At 39.4% G+C, this 18379-nt stretch overlaps 1 pseudogene; it reads left to right on the forward strand.

The window, feature by feature from the left end:
• The first annotated feature begins 16219 nt into the window (after positions 1-16219).
• On the forward strand, positions 16220-18360 carry LOC141546331 (RNA polymerase-associated protein RTF1 homolog pseudogene; annotated as a pseudogene).
• Positions 18361-18379: the final 19 nt, after the last annotated feature.

Consider the following 18379-nt stretch of genomic DNA (forward strand, 5'->3'; position numbering starts at 1 on the left):
AAAAATTATAACATTCTTAGCCCAGTGCTTGGCCCATAGTAAATGTTACCTCTCATCATCATCATTATTATTATTAAAGTTGGTTACCTTCTTGGTAGTTTCATTGGGACGAGCACCAATTTTCCTGGTTTTAACTCCGTCAAAGTTTTGGTTCTTGACATTTCTCTCTCTTTAGACAAAAAAGGGAAGCCTCTAGCTTTCTTGTGAGAGCCTCATTTAAGTATGAGCCATTTAGAAACATTCAGCAGAGCTATAACAAGGGCAGGGCAAGCGTGGCACTTGCCTTGGGTACACCCAAGTGAGGGGCACAGAAAAACATCTGAAAGTTGCACTTACTATCGGAAGCAGTCGATGGCTTTAGGCCAGAAGGCAAAGAGGATGCAATTTTAGAATTCTTACCTTGGGTACCAAATTAGCTAGTAACTGTCTCTGAATCCTGGACACCAGCTACGGGGCTTAGGCCATTTTTATCAAATTACCTAAAGCCAGATAAAAATCATGCATTACAGTGGGTCATGATTGGGCTCGGCTTTTTCCTAACTGAGTTTTATTTGTCCCTTCCTGTAAAGGGCTAGAACTGAGCAATGCACTTGGATAATGAAGCACGTGAGACTAATTGCCAATTGGACGGTTCCCTATTAACTTGTTTAAGGTTGACCCTCCCCAGCTGTTCTGTGCTGACTTGATTGGTGGGACAAAGAGAAGGAAGTGACTTGTGTGGGAGGAGTAAGAAAAACTTGGGTGGTGGAACTCACTCTCACTTGCACTTGTGATCTGGCATTGGAGGTGACGGTAAAGATCTAGAATAAAGACATTTAGTGATCCCGACTCCTGCTGAAAGATAGAGTTCCAGCTCCTTCCTGAAGAAGTCTCGGAAGCTGAGCAAAAGTCTCCCGAATTAACTTGCATTTTCCTAAGGAAGAACCACTTAATAAAATAACCTCTTACAACTGTCACTGTTGTCTGAGTGCTGGTTCCTGGAAGGCGCACTGAACAAAAGGGAGAGGAGGGAGAAGTATTTGCATGAGGAGCACCTCCACACCAGTGCTCATGGCTGACTCTAGTCACTGGTAGATGAGAGGAAAGGTAGAAGATGATAAACTGGACAAAATCTAATCACATTCCATGCAAGCCGAACCTTTCACCTCACTTTTCTTGGGGAAAAATGGGGTGAGGTAGGAGCAGGAATGTCTTTTTGGATCCTGTTATTGCCAATTTGAATCAACTACCTCCCCTATCAGCTCTGAGTTGTGTCTATTAGGTTAGCAGCCTTCGAGGGACTTCTCAGATCATGTATCCCAGTCCTCCGCACCTAGCAGAAAATGCTCTGAACTCCCCCTGTCATAAAGTTATCTGGCCTGATCCTGAATATGCCTAATGATCAGATCATAACTATCTCACCCACAAAGAGGATTCCTTTGGTTGTGTGAATAAAGATTGCTTCCCAACACACAAACACACACATACACACACACACACACACACATAACACACATATACACACCCCTTCCATTCAATTTCACCATCTTTTATTCTCAGCTTTAGCATGTCTATGTTAATAATTAATTCCCTTCTCTGCTTTGTATCACAGTTCTTTGGATATATAGCATCATCAAGGGCACTTCAGGGTTCAACAATCAATGCTCTTTCTCGGTGATGACAAGAATGCTTTTTAGCAGGTGGAATTCTCAGCAGACATTCCCCTTGAGATCAACAGGTAGATGATAAAGTATATAGATAGAACCCTGGCCTCTGAGTCCAGAAGAGCCAACTTCAAATCCTCCCTCGGACTTGACATTAACTAGCTGACACAGACACTGACATTGACTAGCTGAGACAGACACTGACATTGACTAGCTGAGACAGACACTGACTAGCTATGACACACTGACACTGACTAACTAAGACAGGTGCTGATATTGACTAGCTGTGACTGACCTTGATATTGACATAGCTGTGGTTGACATTGACTAGCTATGACAGACACTGACATTGACTAGCTGAGACAGACACTGACTAGCTATGATAGACACTGACATTAACTCTGACAGATGCTGATATTGACTAGCTGTGACTGACATTGACATTGACATAGCTGTGATTGACACTGACATTGACATCACTGTGATAGACACTAACATTGAATTGTGTGGCTCCAAGTAAATTACTTAATCTTTTCCACCCTCAATTTCCTCATCTGTAAAATAGGATGATAACATCATATAACTTCACAAGGCTAGGAGGTATGTTGAAGTACTATTATGTTAATTACTATTATATATATATATATTATATAATATATATTAGTTATCATATTTTCCCCCTAGTCCTCTCACTGATATCCTGGGGAATAATATTCCTCTCTCACCTTTAAGGCTGCATAACAGGAAATGGGAGCAGGAACTTCACCTCTGACCTCATTGTGGTAGAGGGAGAAAAAAAGGGGGAAGAGAACAAACATTTATTAGGCACCTACTATGTGCCAGGTACTGTGCTAAGCAGTTTACAAATATCATCTCATATAATCTTCACAACAACCCTCTAAGTGGGTATTATTATTATCCTATTTTACAGCTAAAGACACACAGGGAACAAGACTAACACTATGGCAATAGATTTCTTAACTGCTCTTTTTTGCTAAAAATAGAAAATACTGGATTTGTTACCAGAAGAACTGAGTTCAATATACCAATCTACTTGCTTTTAGGCAGGTCGCTTAACTTTTCAATCATCAATCTCTTCATCTGTCACTAATAGCAAAGTTAGATGGGATGACTTGTAAGATTTCATCCAATTACAAATCAATGATACTATGACCTTTTTTTTCCTATGAACTTCCATAAGATAAAGAAAATATGTCTAACAAACAGAGCCGAATCCAGAGCCTTGGATTGAGAGCAAGGAGATGAAGTGGAAAAGGGAGGAGGCATCCAGTCAGGTGGAAGTTTCAAAAGCCTAAAGAAAAAGAAGGATCTTAAGCAGTTTGCCATGTGCACCATCTTATGGCATGTGCCTCTTTTTATAACCATGAGTCTGAAGTTAAACCTCCCCTTCATGAGTTTAGGAGGGACAGCTGCCCACCATTTGCCTTGGTTGGTCATTATCTTTAAAGGAAACTATAGGCTCCCTGTGTGATTTTTTTTTTTTTTACCCAAGATCAGAAGGAAACCAGAAAATTGGGGGAAGGGGGATATTTATAGATAGTTTCCCAGGTAATGTTTGTTATCTCAGAAACTTTTGTCTCATATCTCAAATGCAAAATATTTTATCAAATTTATAAAAATATGAATCATTCTTCAATTGATAAATTGTTAAAAGATAGGAACGGGCAGTTTTTAGATAAAGAAATCAAAACAATTTATAGTCATGTCAAAAATGCTCTAAAACATTAATTAGAGAAATGCAAATTAAAACAATCTTGAGATATCTCATTTTACACCTATCAGAAAATGAAAATGAAATGATTGAAAGGCAAAGTGACAAATGCTAGAGGAGATTGAGACACTAATTGTTAGTGGAATTAAGAACTAATCCAACCATTTTGGAACTTGAGTTATGTACAGAGTTATTAAATTGACTATAACCTTTGACCAATGCACCATAAGGCCTATTTTCAAAGATAATTGTGGAAAAAGGAAAAAAAACCTATACATTCTAAAATATTTATAGTAGCTTTCTTTGTAGTGGCAAAGAATTAGAAATTGCAGGGATGCCCATAAGTTGGGAAATGGCTGAACAAGTTGTGGTATATGATTGTGATGGAATACTACCATACTATATGAAATGAGGAGCTCAATGATTTCAGAATGATTTTGAACAAAATAATGAAGAATGAAATGAGCAGAAACAAGAGAAGACTGTATACACTAACAACAATATTATGGTAAGAGTGGTTTTAAGCAAATAAACCATTTTGACTATTATAAATATTGAACTTAACCACAAAGGACATAGGAAGGAAGATAATATCTGCATCCAGAGAAAGAAATGATAAGTAAATATATAGAGTGATATATATATACATACATATATATATATATGTATATATATATATATATAATATTTGTATATAATGGTAGCCATGTATAGGGATGAAGGAAAGAAAAAATGGAAAAAAATTTTCCATGATAACTCTTATATGTTTATAAAGAATAACAAGATGTACATAATAGATTTGTAATTTTATGAAACCAATTTTTATACTACGTAATGGAATTGCTTGTTTCACAAATTTAGTTTTTTTAAATTAAAAAGTATTTAAAAGATGACATGAGGGAAAGGGGAGAGCAAGGGAGCACTGAATCAGAAGCCTCTCCAATCCAATCCAAATCAATGCTTCCCCAATATTTTTATGACAGGAAGAAGAGTACAGAGAACACTTCCCTGAACCCTTTAATTCTCTTTCCACACATGATTGATCACTCCCAACATGGAAAAGGTGGAGACTACCACTAAACTAGAATGTTTTGCTCTCATATTTCCTGCTGTTTAAAAAAAGACTTCTTTTAAAAACCTTAAAAAACAAATAAGCATACAGCATTCTGAACTTCATAGAATTAAATGTAATTTGTATTTTTCCCAATCCTGTGTGAAAATATATGGAAATGGTTGTTTTGCTATATAAAGTAAAAGTTAAATAAATTTTAATAAAAAAGAATTATATATATATATATATATATATATAATACTAAATAATATATATAATATATATATATATATATATATATATATATATATATATATAATACTTTGACAATAAGAACTGAAAAAAAAATTGAAAATTTTAAAACCCTAATACCCAGATCCTAAAACAGAGACAGAAGGGAAACTAGCATTAGAAGCATTTCCGGCAGATTTTATCTTGGCCACTCCCCGATTGATGCCTCCAAGCTAGATGACTTTGGACTCGTCACTCCGGCTCCCCTAGCCCAGTTTCCTTGTGTTAGCTCAAGTGATTGGAGAACAAGGCTGGGGGTGGAGCTCACTAGGAAGAAGATGGATGGGGGGGTGCCACGAGAGGAAAAGATGAACCTTGTGGTGCTGATGATCAATAATTTATTTACTGATCGCCGAATGAGAAGCTATGTCTACTGACCATGAACCCAGAGTCCTTTGTGTGATGTTACCCCCTTAGGCAACGAGCTTGAGGTCAGCCAGTTAACAATTTTAGTTCATTTCATGCAGTATGGTTTGTGTCACTTGACTTATAAATAAATTAATTACAGAGACTTGAAAAGCTTTTTCTAGTTGGAATCTCATTACAAACAACAATTGACGCCTCATTCATTTTTACACAGTGGGTAAAAGAGGAAAAGGACCAATTTTTCTCTACCATTTTCCACCTGTTACTTTAACATCTTCAGCCCTGCTCTTGTTATAGTCTTTCACACTGAAGATGGTGAGCGGCTTCTAAGGAATTCACATTTTGATCAGTTTCTGATCCAAAAAAAAGTGTATGTAACATACTTTTAAATTTAATCTGCTTTATTAATATTTTATCCATCATTTTCTTAAATTTGGGCAATTAACAAAATCATAAATCAAGATCTGAATCATGATGCTTACCAATTTCTGAGGTATAAACGTTCACACTGAAATTTAACAATTGTTTCTCCTAGGAGCAGGTGTAAACTAGCTCCGAAGCACTTCGGCCCTCCTACTTCAGCCTCTTTGCTCCCCTCCAGGATGCTTTTTCAGGATCAGCTCTCTATCCCCACCCATATGTGGCTCATTCCAAACAAGAGTGCTTATTTACCTAATTATAACCAATCATCTCATACGGACTCACACAGCCATTCGTTCTTATGCCCATAACACTGTATCCAGCCACATATATCTGTGGTTTATCCCCAATACGATGTACTATAGCTTACTTGAACATTGTTTTCATTTTTAATATATGTTACACAACATATCTCATTATGGACAGTGCCTCGAAAGCGTCTTACAGCTTTGGAATCAAAGTTGGTATTAGCTGGTACTTGAGCTTTATGTCCATTCTTACACTCAATTAACCTGCATAATTCTAACTAACTTTATAACTAACCTTTTGTATCCATATCTAAGCCGTTAAGACTTACTGAATCCTTACAGTTGGCTTCTAACTAACTGGTTTCGTTAGCTATTTGTCATAATAATATCAGTTGTGAACATTCTCCTGCTGCCTGGGTTATGATCCTCTACTTGCTCTGAACCCCAGTATCCACAAGTCCCCTAGATTAGGACTCACTGTTTTAGCTGACCTTTGACTTGTATGTCCTCTTGTACTCTTGAACTTATGTGTGGTCGCTGCCCCACTGACTACTGTGAGGGTTTGGGTGAGCCGTGGCTCTCTTGGGGACAGCTTCCGAACTCGATTGCCATCTATAAGTTTGGGACTAACACGTTTTCATCCTCAGTCCAACCTTCACTCCCCCCCAAACCCTTCTGATGTACTTACTTAACTTTTGTTCCCTAGTCACACTGAATTTTGTTGAAATATCTACATTTAGTTGGACAGAAACAACTACACCCAGAGAAGGAACACTGGGAAGTGAATGTAAACTGTTAGCACTACTGTCTATCTACCCAGGTTACTTATACCTTCGGAATCCAATTCTTAACGTGCAACAAGAAAATGGGATTTACACACATGTATCGTATCTAAGTTATATTGTAACACATGTAACATGTATGGGATTTCCTGTCACGGGGGGGGCGGGAGTAGAGGGAGGGAGGGGAAAATTTGGAAAAATGAATACAAGGGATAATGTTATAAAAAAAATTACTCATGCATATGTACTGTCAAAATTTTTTTATAATTATAAAATAAATAAATAAAGATATCTGCATTTACTCACACATATATTTATTTAGAGTCATGAGATTCAAGGCTAAAAGGAAGGATAGAACAATTTCCTCATCTTACAAATGATTAAAAAAGAAAATAGGTCTGGGATTTGAATTCAGGTCAGGGAAGGAAGGAGTTTCATAGTATTCCCCCCCCCCCTGAGGCTGGGGTTAAGTGACTTGCCCCGGGGTCACACAGTTAGGAAGTGTTAAGTGTCTGAGACCAGATTTGGGTCCTCCTGAATTCAAGGTTGGTGCTCTATCCACCTCGCCACCTATCTGCCCCCTGTTTTCTGGTATTTTCAAGATTGTTTAAATCAAAATAAATGAGTGAGTCTGTTTAAATATTTTCTTAGAAAAGGGGCAGAAGGCTCTCTTTTTATAACCATTATTTCTTTGAAATCTTACAATAAATCTGAGGATGACCTGGTGTGTTAGTCTATTGGATGATATAGAAAAATAATTTTCAAAAGTTTTACGGTCACATGAGTTAAAGACAACCTCAAAAGTGACCCTGAATCTTTTGTGTCATGATCATCTACTCCTTGGGTAACTCAAAGAAATATCAGGGAAATGATGTAGGTCACATTTTCATTGGCCCTTTGCTATAGAAGGGCATGTTTTGGTGACCACCCATCTGACAGTCTAACACCCAGATCCTTAACCCAAATCGAGGCCCTTACTTTTTAAATAGAAATGTAATTGGCTTGAATTTCATGGCTGTATTTGGAGATTTCCTCATTTGGGTCTTCTTAGTATCAATTGAGAATGTTAAATTTATAATAATAATAATAAAAACAGATGCTTTTCTGTGAGTTCATTTAACATCCCTAAAAAAATATTAAGTACTTTTTCCCAAGGAGCCTTAGAGGACTTCTCTTAAGTGGCATCTGAGGAATAACTTTCAATTAATATTGAAGAAGTAGAATGGAATAGCTTATGATCAATACCCATTTTTCTCTGCTGTATTTCTAATGATATAATTAATGTAGTGATGAGTTTGCCTTGGCAACTAAGGCTTACCATGAAAAACACCACTTCTAGGGGAAAAAATACAACTTCAACTTTAAATACTTTTTAATCTCTTCACATTTATCATCACCTTTGTCTCCAACCAATTCAACAAGCATTTCTTTTTTAATAATATTTTATTTTTCCCCAATTACAAACAACTTTAACTTTTTTTTTTTCATTTTGAATTCCAAATTCTCTGCTTCCTTCCCTCCTTTCCCCTCTCTCTGAGATGGTAAGCAATCAGATATAGCTTTTGTGTGTGTGTGTGTGTATGTGTGTGTGTGTGTGTGTGTGTGTGTGTGTGTGTGCAATCACACAAAACATATTTCCATATTGGTCATTTTCTAAAAGAGAACTAAGAAAAGAAAGAAAAGAAAGCAAGCTTTGATCTGTACTCAGACAATCAGTTCTTTCTCCAGAGACAGACGGCATTTTTCATCAGGAGTCCCTTGGGTCATTGCGTGGCTGAGAAGACTGAAATCATTCACAGTTTCCACAAGCATTTCTCAAGTGTACACTATAAAGAACAGCACCGGCACTGGGGAGTGACGGCCCTACTCAGACTCACCTCGTGCGCCATCTTGTTCATGAGCCCCTTCTCCAAGGCCTCCTCAGTTATTTGTATACCTGGCTTTTATTTCCAATAAAATGTGTTGTAAGTTATTTGAGAACAGGGACTGTTTCCTTTTCTGTTATTTTACACCCAGTGACTGGTACATAAGCTGCACATGGTAAGGGCTTTTAAAATTTAATTGAACAAGGTGCAACATGGCAGGAGGTGGGAAGTAATTATTACTGTTAGGTTTCCTAAAGAAGGTACTGTTTGAGTCAAATAGAATTGGGAAGGGCAGCTAGGGGGCGCTTTGGAGAGAGCATCAGCCTTGAATTCAGGAGGACCCAAGTTCAAATCTGGTCTCAGACACTTAACACTTCCTGGCTGTGTGACCCTGGGCAAGTCACTTAACCCCAGCCTCAGGGGGGAAAAAATAGAATTGGGAATGCTTGGTGATTGGCCAGCTCGAAGAGGCGAAGAAACTGAAAAGGTCAAAGTCAGCACAAAGATTTTCAATATGGAAGCCTTGTTTGGAAAGTGTTGACCCTTTAAATATACCACAGGGGTATCCTTTTCCTCACTGTTACAGAAAAAAAAAATGCTATTAAGTATTTTGCACCAAAATTGGATCACTGAGAAGCATGAAACTCTTGAGCTGTTAGCTGCCATGAAAACAGATGTGAGATGGGGCAAGCCTGAGACAAGTCCTAAGCCAGTCCGGGTCTCCCTCCCTCCACTTTGACCTCTGAATTAATGTGCAGAAAGAGCACGAGTTCCGAGTACCCTCTGCATTGTGGGGGCTGCATTTGGGTTCCCAGAGCCTTCAATAGTTCTATGAAACTCCAGATGGGATAGGACACAGAAGAACGATGCACCGCTGGGAGCAAATTGCCTTGCTTAGCTCAGCCTCCATCATTTCCTTATCTGGAATTTGAGGACATTAGACTAAATCGAGGGTTGTGAACCATTTCTAGGCCATGGTCTGGTAAATTCCATGGCCTCCTTCTCAGAATAATGTTTCTAGTGGCACTACATAAAATAGATAGAAATATAAAAGAAATCAATTATTTTAGTTACAATGAAATAATTAAGAACCTCTGTATTAGATAACTAAAATGTCTTCTATTTCTAATATCCCACCACTCGATGAATCTAAAATCATCAGATGAAAAAAATCATAGATTGAGAACTAGAAGGGACCTCAGAAGCCATCTAGTCTGAACCAATCTGTCTCCCGACTAAGTTCTTGTATTAACCCGTTTTACAGTTAAGGCAAAGACGAGTTAAATGACTTACCCAGGCTCACATAGCTAGTGAGTGTCTGAGGCTGGATTTGAACTCAGGAAATAGTTTTCCTGACTATGGCACCCCCTCATTGCTGCCCCTTTTTTGAATGACCAAGTCTCTCAGGCTATTGGTGATACCCTGAATGGATGTTGCCTCAGACAAGGGAGACCTGGGGCATACCTCAGCTGAACCAGGCCACAGAACCCTGGGCTCTGGTGACTGAGGGTGATAGTTTTGCATCACTTAAATCCAATTATGTGTAAGACCTCTTCCTCCTGATGGCACTGTCCTCCTCTAGAACTCAGGATGAACAACCCCAACAACTAGAGAGACCTACGTGACACCAAGCCAGTGACTTCACCTTTCCGAGCCTCAGTTTACTCATCTCTAAAATTTGCATTGTGGACTAGAAGCCTTTGAAGGTCCCTCCCAGTTTTAAATCCCATGCCCAATTTAAATGCAGCCATTGGCAGATAATTCAATAACAAATTACAGTGGGTTTTTTCCCTTTTCAATAGAAAGTTTTATTTATACTTTCTGGATTTGTTATTTTTTTTATATCACTGTTGCTTCCCAACAGTTTCGCCTCCCTGAGAATTCTTCAGAGCAAGGAAAAACAGCTAAGTTAAACAAATCAATGTACGCATGTAACAAACCATGTCCATCAGACCGCACAGTCACAGCCACACAAGCCAAGGGGTGTAGAGAATAAGATCTCACTGTGTCTACTGTTTTCTTGCAGAAAAGCATGTGAATATGGATGTCCATCAGTTGGAGAATGGTTGGGTAAATTGTGGTATATGAAAGTTATGGAATATTATTGCTCAGTAAGAAATGACCAGCAGGAGGAATACAGAGAGGGTTGGAGAGACTTAAATCAACTGATGCTGAGTGAAATGAGCAGAACCAGAAGATCACTGTATACTTCAACAACGATACTGTATGAGGATGTATTCTGATGGAAGTGGAAATCTTCAACATAAAGAAGATCCAACTCACTTCCAGTTGATCAATGATGGACAGAGGTAGATACACCCAGAGAAGAAACACTAGGAGGGGAATGTAAATTGTTAGCACTAATATCTGTCTGCCCAGGTTGCATGTACCTTCGGATTCTAATGTTTATTGTGCAACAAGAAAATGATATTCACACACATGTATTGTACTTAGACTATATTGTAACACATGTAAAATGTATGGTATTGCCTGTCGTCGGGGGGAGGGAATAGGGGAGGGGGGGTAATTTGGAAAAATGAATACAAGGGATAATATTATAAAATATATATATATATATAATAAAAAAAATTTAAAAAAAAAAAAAAAAAAAAAAAGAAAAGCATGTGATTCCATGGAACAGAACACGGCGATATAGGCTTCCCTTGGACGAGATGTTTCCCATACATATAAGAATCAGGTAAGATTCTATGGCAGTCTTGAAAGGATAACTTTGTTTAATTTTCTAGCACCAACATCAAATGGTACATAAAGCATATTGACATATACTGGCCTGAGACATTCTTAGGTTCTGTTTTCTTGTGTATCTGCAAATTTGTACGTGGTTACCCTTGACTCTCCCCCATAATATGAACTGCTCATTTCCAGGAAACACACAGAATGAAATAAAAACTAGTTTGTCTTTATCTGGAGACAAAGCCTATTATAAAAGGACAGACAGCAAAAAGATTTAAGAGTAAGTGATTTCAAAGTGGAGGAGAGAGCGAATACATTCACCAATGGTATAACCAGCAAAAGTCTCTCCGAGAAATGCAAATTAAAACAATTGTGAGGTACTACCTTCTACCTATTAGATAGGATTATTCCTATCATTTTATTTTTCTTTTTATTATTCCTTCCTGGAATTTATGACCAGAGGAGAATTAGAGATCATTATTAATCACAAAATAGAAGATTTTGATTACATCAAACTAAAAAGTTTCTGTACAAACAATACTAATGCAAACAAGATTAGAAGGAAAGTAACAAATTGGGAACATATTTTTAAAAGGAAAGGTTCTGACAAAGGTCTCATTTCTAAAATATATAGAGAACTGACCCTGATTTATAGGAAACCAAACCATTCTCCAATGGATAAATGGTCAAAGGGATATGAACAGACAATTCTCAGATGATGAAATGGAAACTATTTCCACTCATATGAAAGAGTGTTCCAAATCACTACTGATCAGAGAAATGCAAATTAAGACAACTCTGAGATACCACTACACACACACCTGTCAGATTGGCTAAGATGACAGGAACAAATAATGATGAATGTTGGAGGGGATGTGGGAAAACTGGGACACTGATACATTGTTGGTGGAGTTGTGAAAGAATCCGGCCATTCTGGAGAGCAATTTGGAACTATGCCCAAAAAGTTGTCAAACTGAGCATACCCTTTGAGCCAGCTTTGCTGTTATTGGGATTATATCCCAAAGAAATACTAAAGAGTGCAAAGGGACCTGTATGTGCCAAAATGTTTGTGGCAGCTCTTTTGGTTGTAGCTAGAAACTGGAAGTTGAATGGATGTCCATCCATTGGAGAATGGTTGGGTAAATTGTGGTATATGAAGGTTATGGAATATTATTGCTCTGTAAGAGATGACCAGCAGGAGGAATACAGAGAGGCTTGGACAGACTTAAATCAACTGTTGCTGAGTGAAATGAGAAGAACCAGAAGATCACTATACACTTCAACAACAATACTGTATGAGGATATATTCTGATGGAAGTGGAAATCTTCAACATAAAGAAGAGCCAACTCACTTCCAGTTGATCAATGATGGACAGAAATAACTACACCTAGAGAAGGAACACTGGGAAGCGAATGTAAATTGTTAGCACTACTGTCTATCTACCCAGGTTACTTATACCTTCGGAAGCTAATAATTAATGGGCATCAAGAAAATGGTATTTACACACGTATATTGTATCTAGGTTATATTGTAACACATGTAAAATGTATGGGATTACCTGCCATCGGGGGGAGGGAGTGGAGGGAGGGAGAGGATAATTTGGAAAAAAGAATAAATAAAAAAAAAGAAAAAGAAAAAAGAAATATCCATTATAGCCAAGGCTTCTATTAGATAATGTAGAAAACAGAAAATAGGATTCCCAATTCCTGCTTCCAAAGAGCTTTCAGTCTAAAGAAAGCAGAACTGAACCAAGAGACTAAACTTTCATTATGCTACACAGAGAGCCATGAAGGGGTTGTTCCTAGTGTTTTAAATCAGTGAAGGAGAGAGATGGTCAACTAAGAAGAACTGCTTTCAGGACTAATCTTATAAAAGTGGTTATTAATTAAAAAAAATAATTAAAAAGAAAAAAATAATGAATGCAAAAAGGCCAAAAATACTATGGAAGCTAATGCCTTCATATCAAAGGAATCATGACAAAAATTTGAAGATCAAACAGGGGGCATCTAGGTGGTGCAGTGTATAGAGCACCAGCCCTGAATTCAAGAGGACCCGAGTTCAAATCTAGTCTCAGACACTTAACACTTCCTAGCTGTGTGACCCTGGGCAAGTCAATTAACCCCAGCCTGGGGGCAGGGGGAGATCAATCAAACAATAAATATTTATTAAGCACCAACTATAAGATAGGCACTATGCTAAGCTCTGGGGATACAAAAAAAAAAAAAAAAAGGTAAAAGACATTTCCTGCCCTCAATGAGCTTACAAATGAGTAAAGAACAAATACAGGGAGAGTAAGATACATGCAAAATAAATAGGAAAGAGTTAAAAGGAAGAGCACAACAGTGGAAGAATAAAAATCAGACAAGAGAGAGGGAGAACTTAGAGGTGGTATTCTGAATATTGAGTATTTCAGTAGGAGTTTAGATTATAAATTCATAGATCTTTTAACTAGAAATACATAAGTATAATCCCATCATTTTACTCATAAAATAAAGTTAAGGTTCATGGGGGTTACAAAATTTGCTCAATACTCATCCCTTGTTGGTGGAGTTGTGAATCGTCCCAATCACTCTAGAGAACAATGTAGAACTATGCTTAAAGGACTATAGAACTGTGCATACACTTTAATTCAACAATACCACTACTAGGTCTAACTCCAAAAGGTCAGAGAAAAGAGGAAAGGACCTATGTGTATAAAAATATTTATAGCAGGTCTTTTTTGTGGTTGCAAAAAGTTGAAAATTGAAGGACTGTCCATCAATTGAGGAATGGCTGAATAAAATGTGTTGTGTGGCTATGATGGAATACTTTAGTGCTATAAGAGATTATGAACAGGATAGTTCAGGAGGGAGGAAGAAAGGAAGGGAGAGAGGGAGGAAAATTGACTAAGATCACACAGAAAGTATGAAAGCAAGGGGAATAGGAAGGTGGACTATCGGAATCTAAAACCAATTTTTTGTTTCCCACCCGTATCACCTTGTCTTCCATTCTAGCATAGAACTAAGACACAAAAAGCGTTAAATAAAATTTGTTTTCTTACCCTATCCCCTTACTCACTGCAGCTGATGGCTTTGCCCATTACCCAATAGCAATTGCCCATTGTTCTTAAATGTCCCTTGGGCAGGCTGTGAACCCCTTCTCAGAATCACATTTTAAATGCATAAAATATAATGCACACGATTATAAGGGAAAACAATTTTACTAAAATACAGCCGTCAAAAAATGGAGTCCAGATGAAGAATCTTTATTCTGGGTTAAAAGGGAAGGGAAAGTTATTAGCAGAACAGAAATAAGGATTTTCTTATTTGCAGATATCTCAAATATGCACACACCAATGAGATGGTGTTTCGTCAGGCTTGGGGAAAGGCCAGAAGTGAAGTGGATCCAGACTTCAGCTCAAGGGAAAAGCGAATTTCTCAGTGACCGAAGCTGCCCACCGAGGGCCAGGGGAAAGAACTCTGAGCTTGGAGCCAGAGGGTCTGCTCTCCCCTGTTTGCTACTTGCAAACCTTAACCTCTCAAGCCTCTTTCATCACCTGAAAAGCAAGAGGGTCCACCCAGTAATAAATAAGTAGCCACTTTTGTACCTCAGGCAAAAAACACCGAAGGGCCTCTCCAATCAACTCAAATCAACCAATGTTTGGGTGGCTGTCAGGATGCTGGGAAGATGCCCCTGGGGAGGGGGCCTCCCATGGGATTAGCACAGAGAAGGCCCGGGGAGAAGCTCACAGGGAGCTTGCCAACTTCCTATGTTCACTAATTATCCTCAAAAGTGTTAAGCTCAGAGGTTTCCTTGTTGCTAAAAAACAACTTTTGCTTTCTGAATTTCAGCTGTTTGGAGGAGAATCCCCTCTAGTGGGGCCTTGCTCTAGATACATGAAGGAAGGGGAATGAAAAAAGCTGATTAAACACAGGTGTTGATGAAGCCCCAAACAGAACACAAGCTCCTTGAGGGCAGGGATGGCCTTATTTTTGTGTTTCCATCCCTGTTCCATCCCAGATAGTGTCCCTGGTATAATAAGAAAATGGATGATAAATGTGTGTTGCTTCAACAAGTGATTGAACAGAAGCATTCTTTGGAAAGGAGTTGGTCTTCCTGGCCTTCCCATCCAACCCTGAAAAGCCAGGGGCTCAAATTCTGTGACAACACTGCTCCATGAGGGGTTACAAAGTTGTGTTAGAGGCAGGTCTTCCAGCCCACCCCTGTTAAAAGAAAAAGCCGCCCTTTGCCACTGTTCCCAGATTCTCCTAAAGCCATTGGTGAAGGACCAGTCCCTCCCCAGAGAACCTTTTGATTTATACTGCAATCATGGTTACATCGGTGTGAAGAGGAAATGTTTTTCCTGTTGAAAACTGTTTGCATTTTTGTTTTTCTTCCCAGGTTATTTTTACCTTCTGGATCCAATTCTCCCTATACAACAAGAGAACTGTTCGGTTCTGCACACATATATTGTATCTAAGATAGACTATAACATATTTAACATGTATAAGACGATATGCCATTTAAGGGAGGGAGTGGAGGGAGGGGAAAATTCAGAACAGAAGTGAATACAAGGGATAATGTTGTGAAATTACCCATGCATATGTACTGTCAATAAAAAGTTATCAAAAGAAAAAAAAAAAAAGAAAGAAAAAAAGGAAAGTGATAAATGTTGGGAAATCAAAGTAAATATATGCACAAATAAGAAAGCATGTTAATGGTTACATAGGAGAAAGAACTTCCCTGAATGCCATGAAGAAAACTGGTTCACTAGAGTTCTATTACACAGGACATACTTCCCCTTTAAAGGAGTTTACACCTTTAGTCTTCTGAAAGGAGTTTACACCTTTAGTCTTCTGAAAGGAGTTTACACCTTTAAAGGAGTTTACACCATTCTCTGGGAGTATAAAAGGAGCCAGGATTCAGGAAGAAGAGGATTCGAGATTCTACCTTCTCTCTGGCTGGATGTTCCAGAAACCTGCTCACAGAGAAAAGGATTTACAGAAAAGAAACCTTCTCCCAGAGAAGGATCGCAATTGACAGACAACAGGACACTACATTTTGGCTCCAACTCGAGGCAAGGACTGTTGCTTACCCTGACTCTGGCTGATTCGGAGCCCTTCAGAGGGGGCAAGCTTGGACTTTACATGTTGGCACCGGAACAGGGCGTCCGGCGTGGGAGCTGGGGTACCATCATGGACAAGAAGCGGAAAAGCCGCGTTGTGATCCACTCTGACATGGAGGACAGCAGCAGTGATGAGAACCTGGATCAGGAGCTCTTGCCCCTAGCCAAACGGAAACGGAGTGACTCCAAGGAGGAGGAGCAACCTGTTAGTCAGCCTGCCGCTTCTTCAGACTCTAAAACATCAGACAGTGATGATGAGTGCACAGTTGGAGGTGCAACAAATAAGAAAAAAGGAAAAACTAGGAAGATAGAGAAGAAGGGAACCATGAAAAAACAGACAAACCAAGCTGCTTCCTCAGACAGCTCTGACAAAGACATCTCAGCTGAGAGTTCAGCCCCTGAAGAAGGTGAAGTGTCTGACTCCAACAGTAACAGTTCCTCCTCCAGCTCAGATTCAGATTCTTCTTCTGAGGATGAGGAATTCCATCATGGGTATGGAGAAGACCTCACGGGAGATGAAGAAGATAGGGCCCGTTTAGAACAAATGACGGAGAAGGAGAGAGAACAGGAATTGTTTCACAGGATAGAAAAGAGAGAGGTGCTGAAGAGAAGGTCTGAAATGAAGAAGAAATTAAAAATAGCCAAGAAGAAAGAGGAAAAGAAAAAACAAGAAGAACGAGAGAAGAAAAAACTTACACAGATTCAAGAGTCCCAGCTCATGTCCCATAATAAGGAGCGGCATTCCAAGCAGGATAACAAACTAGACCAAAAATCTCAGGCCATGGAAGAACTGAAAGCAGAGAGAGAAAAACGGAAGAATAGAACAGCTGAGCTGCTTGCCAAAAAACAACCATTAAAAACAAGTGAAGTTTACTCTGATGAGGACGATAAGTCCAGTGAGAAGACAGATGGTTCATCTAGGATGACATCATCTGATGAAGAAGAGGAAAAGGAAGAGGTTCCTCCCAAATCCCAGCCAGTTTCTCTGCCTGAAGAGTTGAACCGAGCGCGGTTATCCCGGCACAAGCTGGAACAGTGGTGTCACATGCCTTTCTTTGCTAAGGCAGTCCCAGGATGTTTTGTGCGGGTTGGCATCGGGAACCACAACAGTAAACCTGTCTATCGGGTTGCTGAAATCACCGGCGTGGTAGAAACACCCAAGGCTTATCAGTTGGGTGGCACTAGGACAAATAAAGGATTGCAGTTGAGGCATGGCAACGACCAGCGAGGAATCCGCTTGGAGTTTGTCTCAAACCAAGAGTTCACAGAAAGTGAATTTAGGAAATGGAAAGAGGCGATGCTTTCTGCTGGCCTGCAGCTCCCTACCTTGGATGAAATCAACAAGAAGGAAGTGTCCATTCAAGAAACTTTGAATTATCAATTCAATGATCGGGATATCGAAGAGATTGTAAAAGAGAAAGCGAGATTCCGAAAAGCTCCACCCAACTATGCCAGGAAAAAAATGCAGCTTCTGAAGGAGAAGGCCATAGCAGAAGATTTGGGAGACCAAGCCAAGGCGAAACACATCCAAGATCAACTGATTGAGTTGGAGAAAAGGGCAGAGGCCCTAGATCGGCAACGAACAAAGAATATTTCTGCCATCAGTGACATCAACCAACGAAATCGGGAGTGGAACATTGTTGAGGCTGAGAAAGCCCGTGTGGCTGAAAGTCACAACATGAAAAATCAACAGATGGACCCCTTCACTAGGCGGCACTGCAAACCGACTATCGTCTCCAATTCCAGAGACCCTGCTGTTCAAGCTGCCCTCGTGGCTCAGCTGAACGCACAATATGGCTCGGGGGCATTACCAGATGCTCCTAAGGAGATGAACGAGCACAAAGACATCGACTCTAAGTCAGCCAGTGACCTCTCAGAGGACCTGTTCAAAGCGCATGATTTTGATGTGAACATCGACTTGCAAATTCCCAGTTGGGAATTAAAGACACTGGCCATCACTCCAAAGGCTCCCCCAGCCCAGGGTGGTGCCCCCAAAAGATCTCTGAATTTAGAAGATTATAAGAAACAACGAGGACTTATTTGAGCAAGCCCAGCCTGCTGCTTCGGACCCTGCATGCGCCACGAGGATGTTCCTCTTCTCCTCTTCTCCCTCGGTTTGCCCTCTTTGGGCTGGAGCGGCAGGGGTGCTGGGAAGGACTTAGGAACATGTATTAAAGTCCCA

The sequence above is a fragment of the Sminthopsis crassicaudata genome, chromosome 6 (assembly GCF_048593235.1).
Source record: "Sminthopsis crassicaudata isolate SCR6 chromosome 6, ASM4859323v1, whole genome shotgun sequence".
In the NCBI taxonomy this organism is placed as follows: domain Eukaryota; kingdom Metazoa; phylum Chordata; class Mammalia; order Dasyuromorphia; family Dasyuridae; genus Sminthopsis; species Sminthopsis crassicaudata.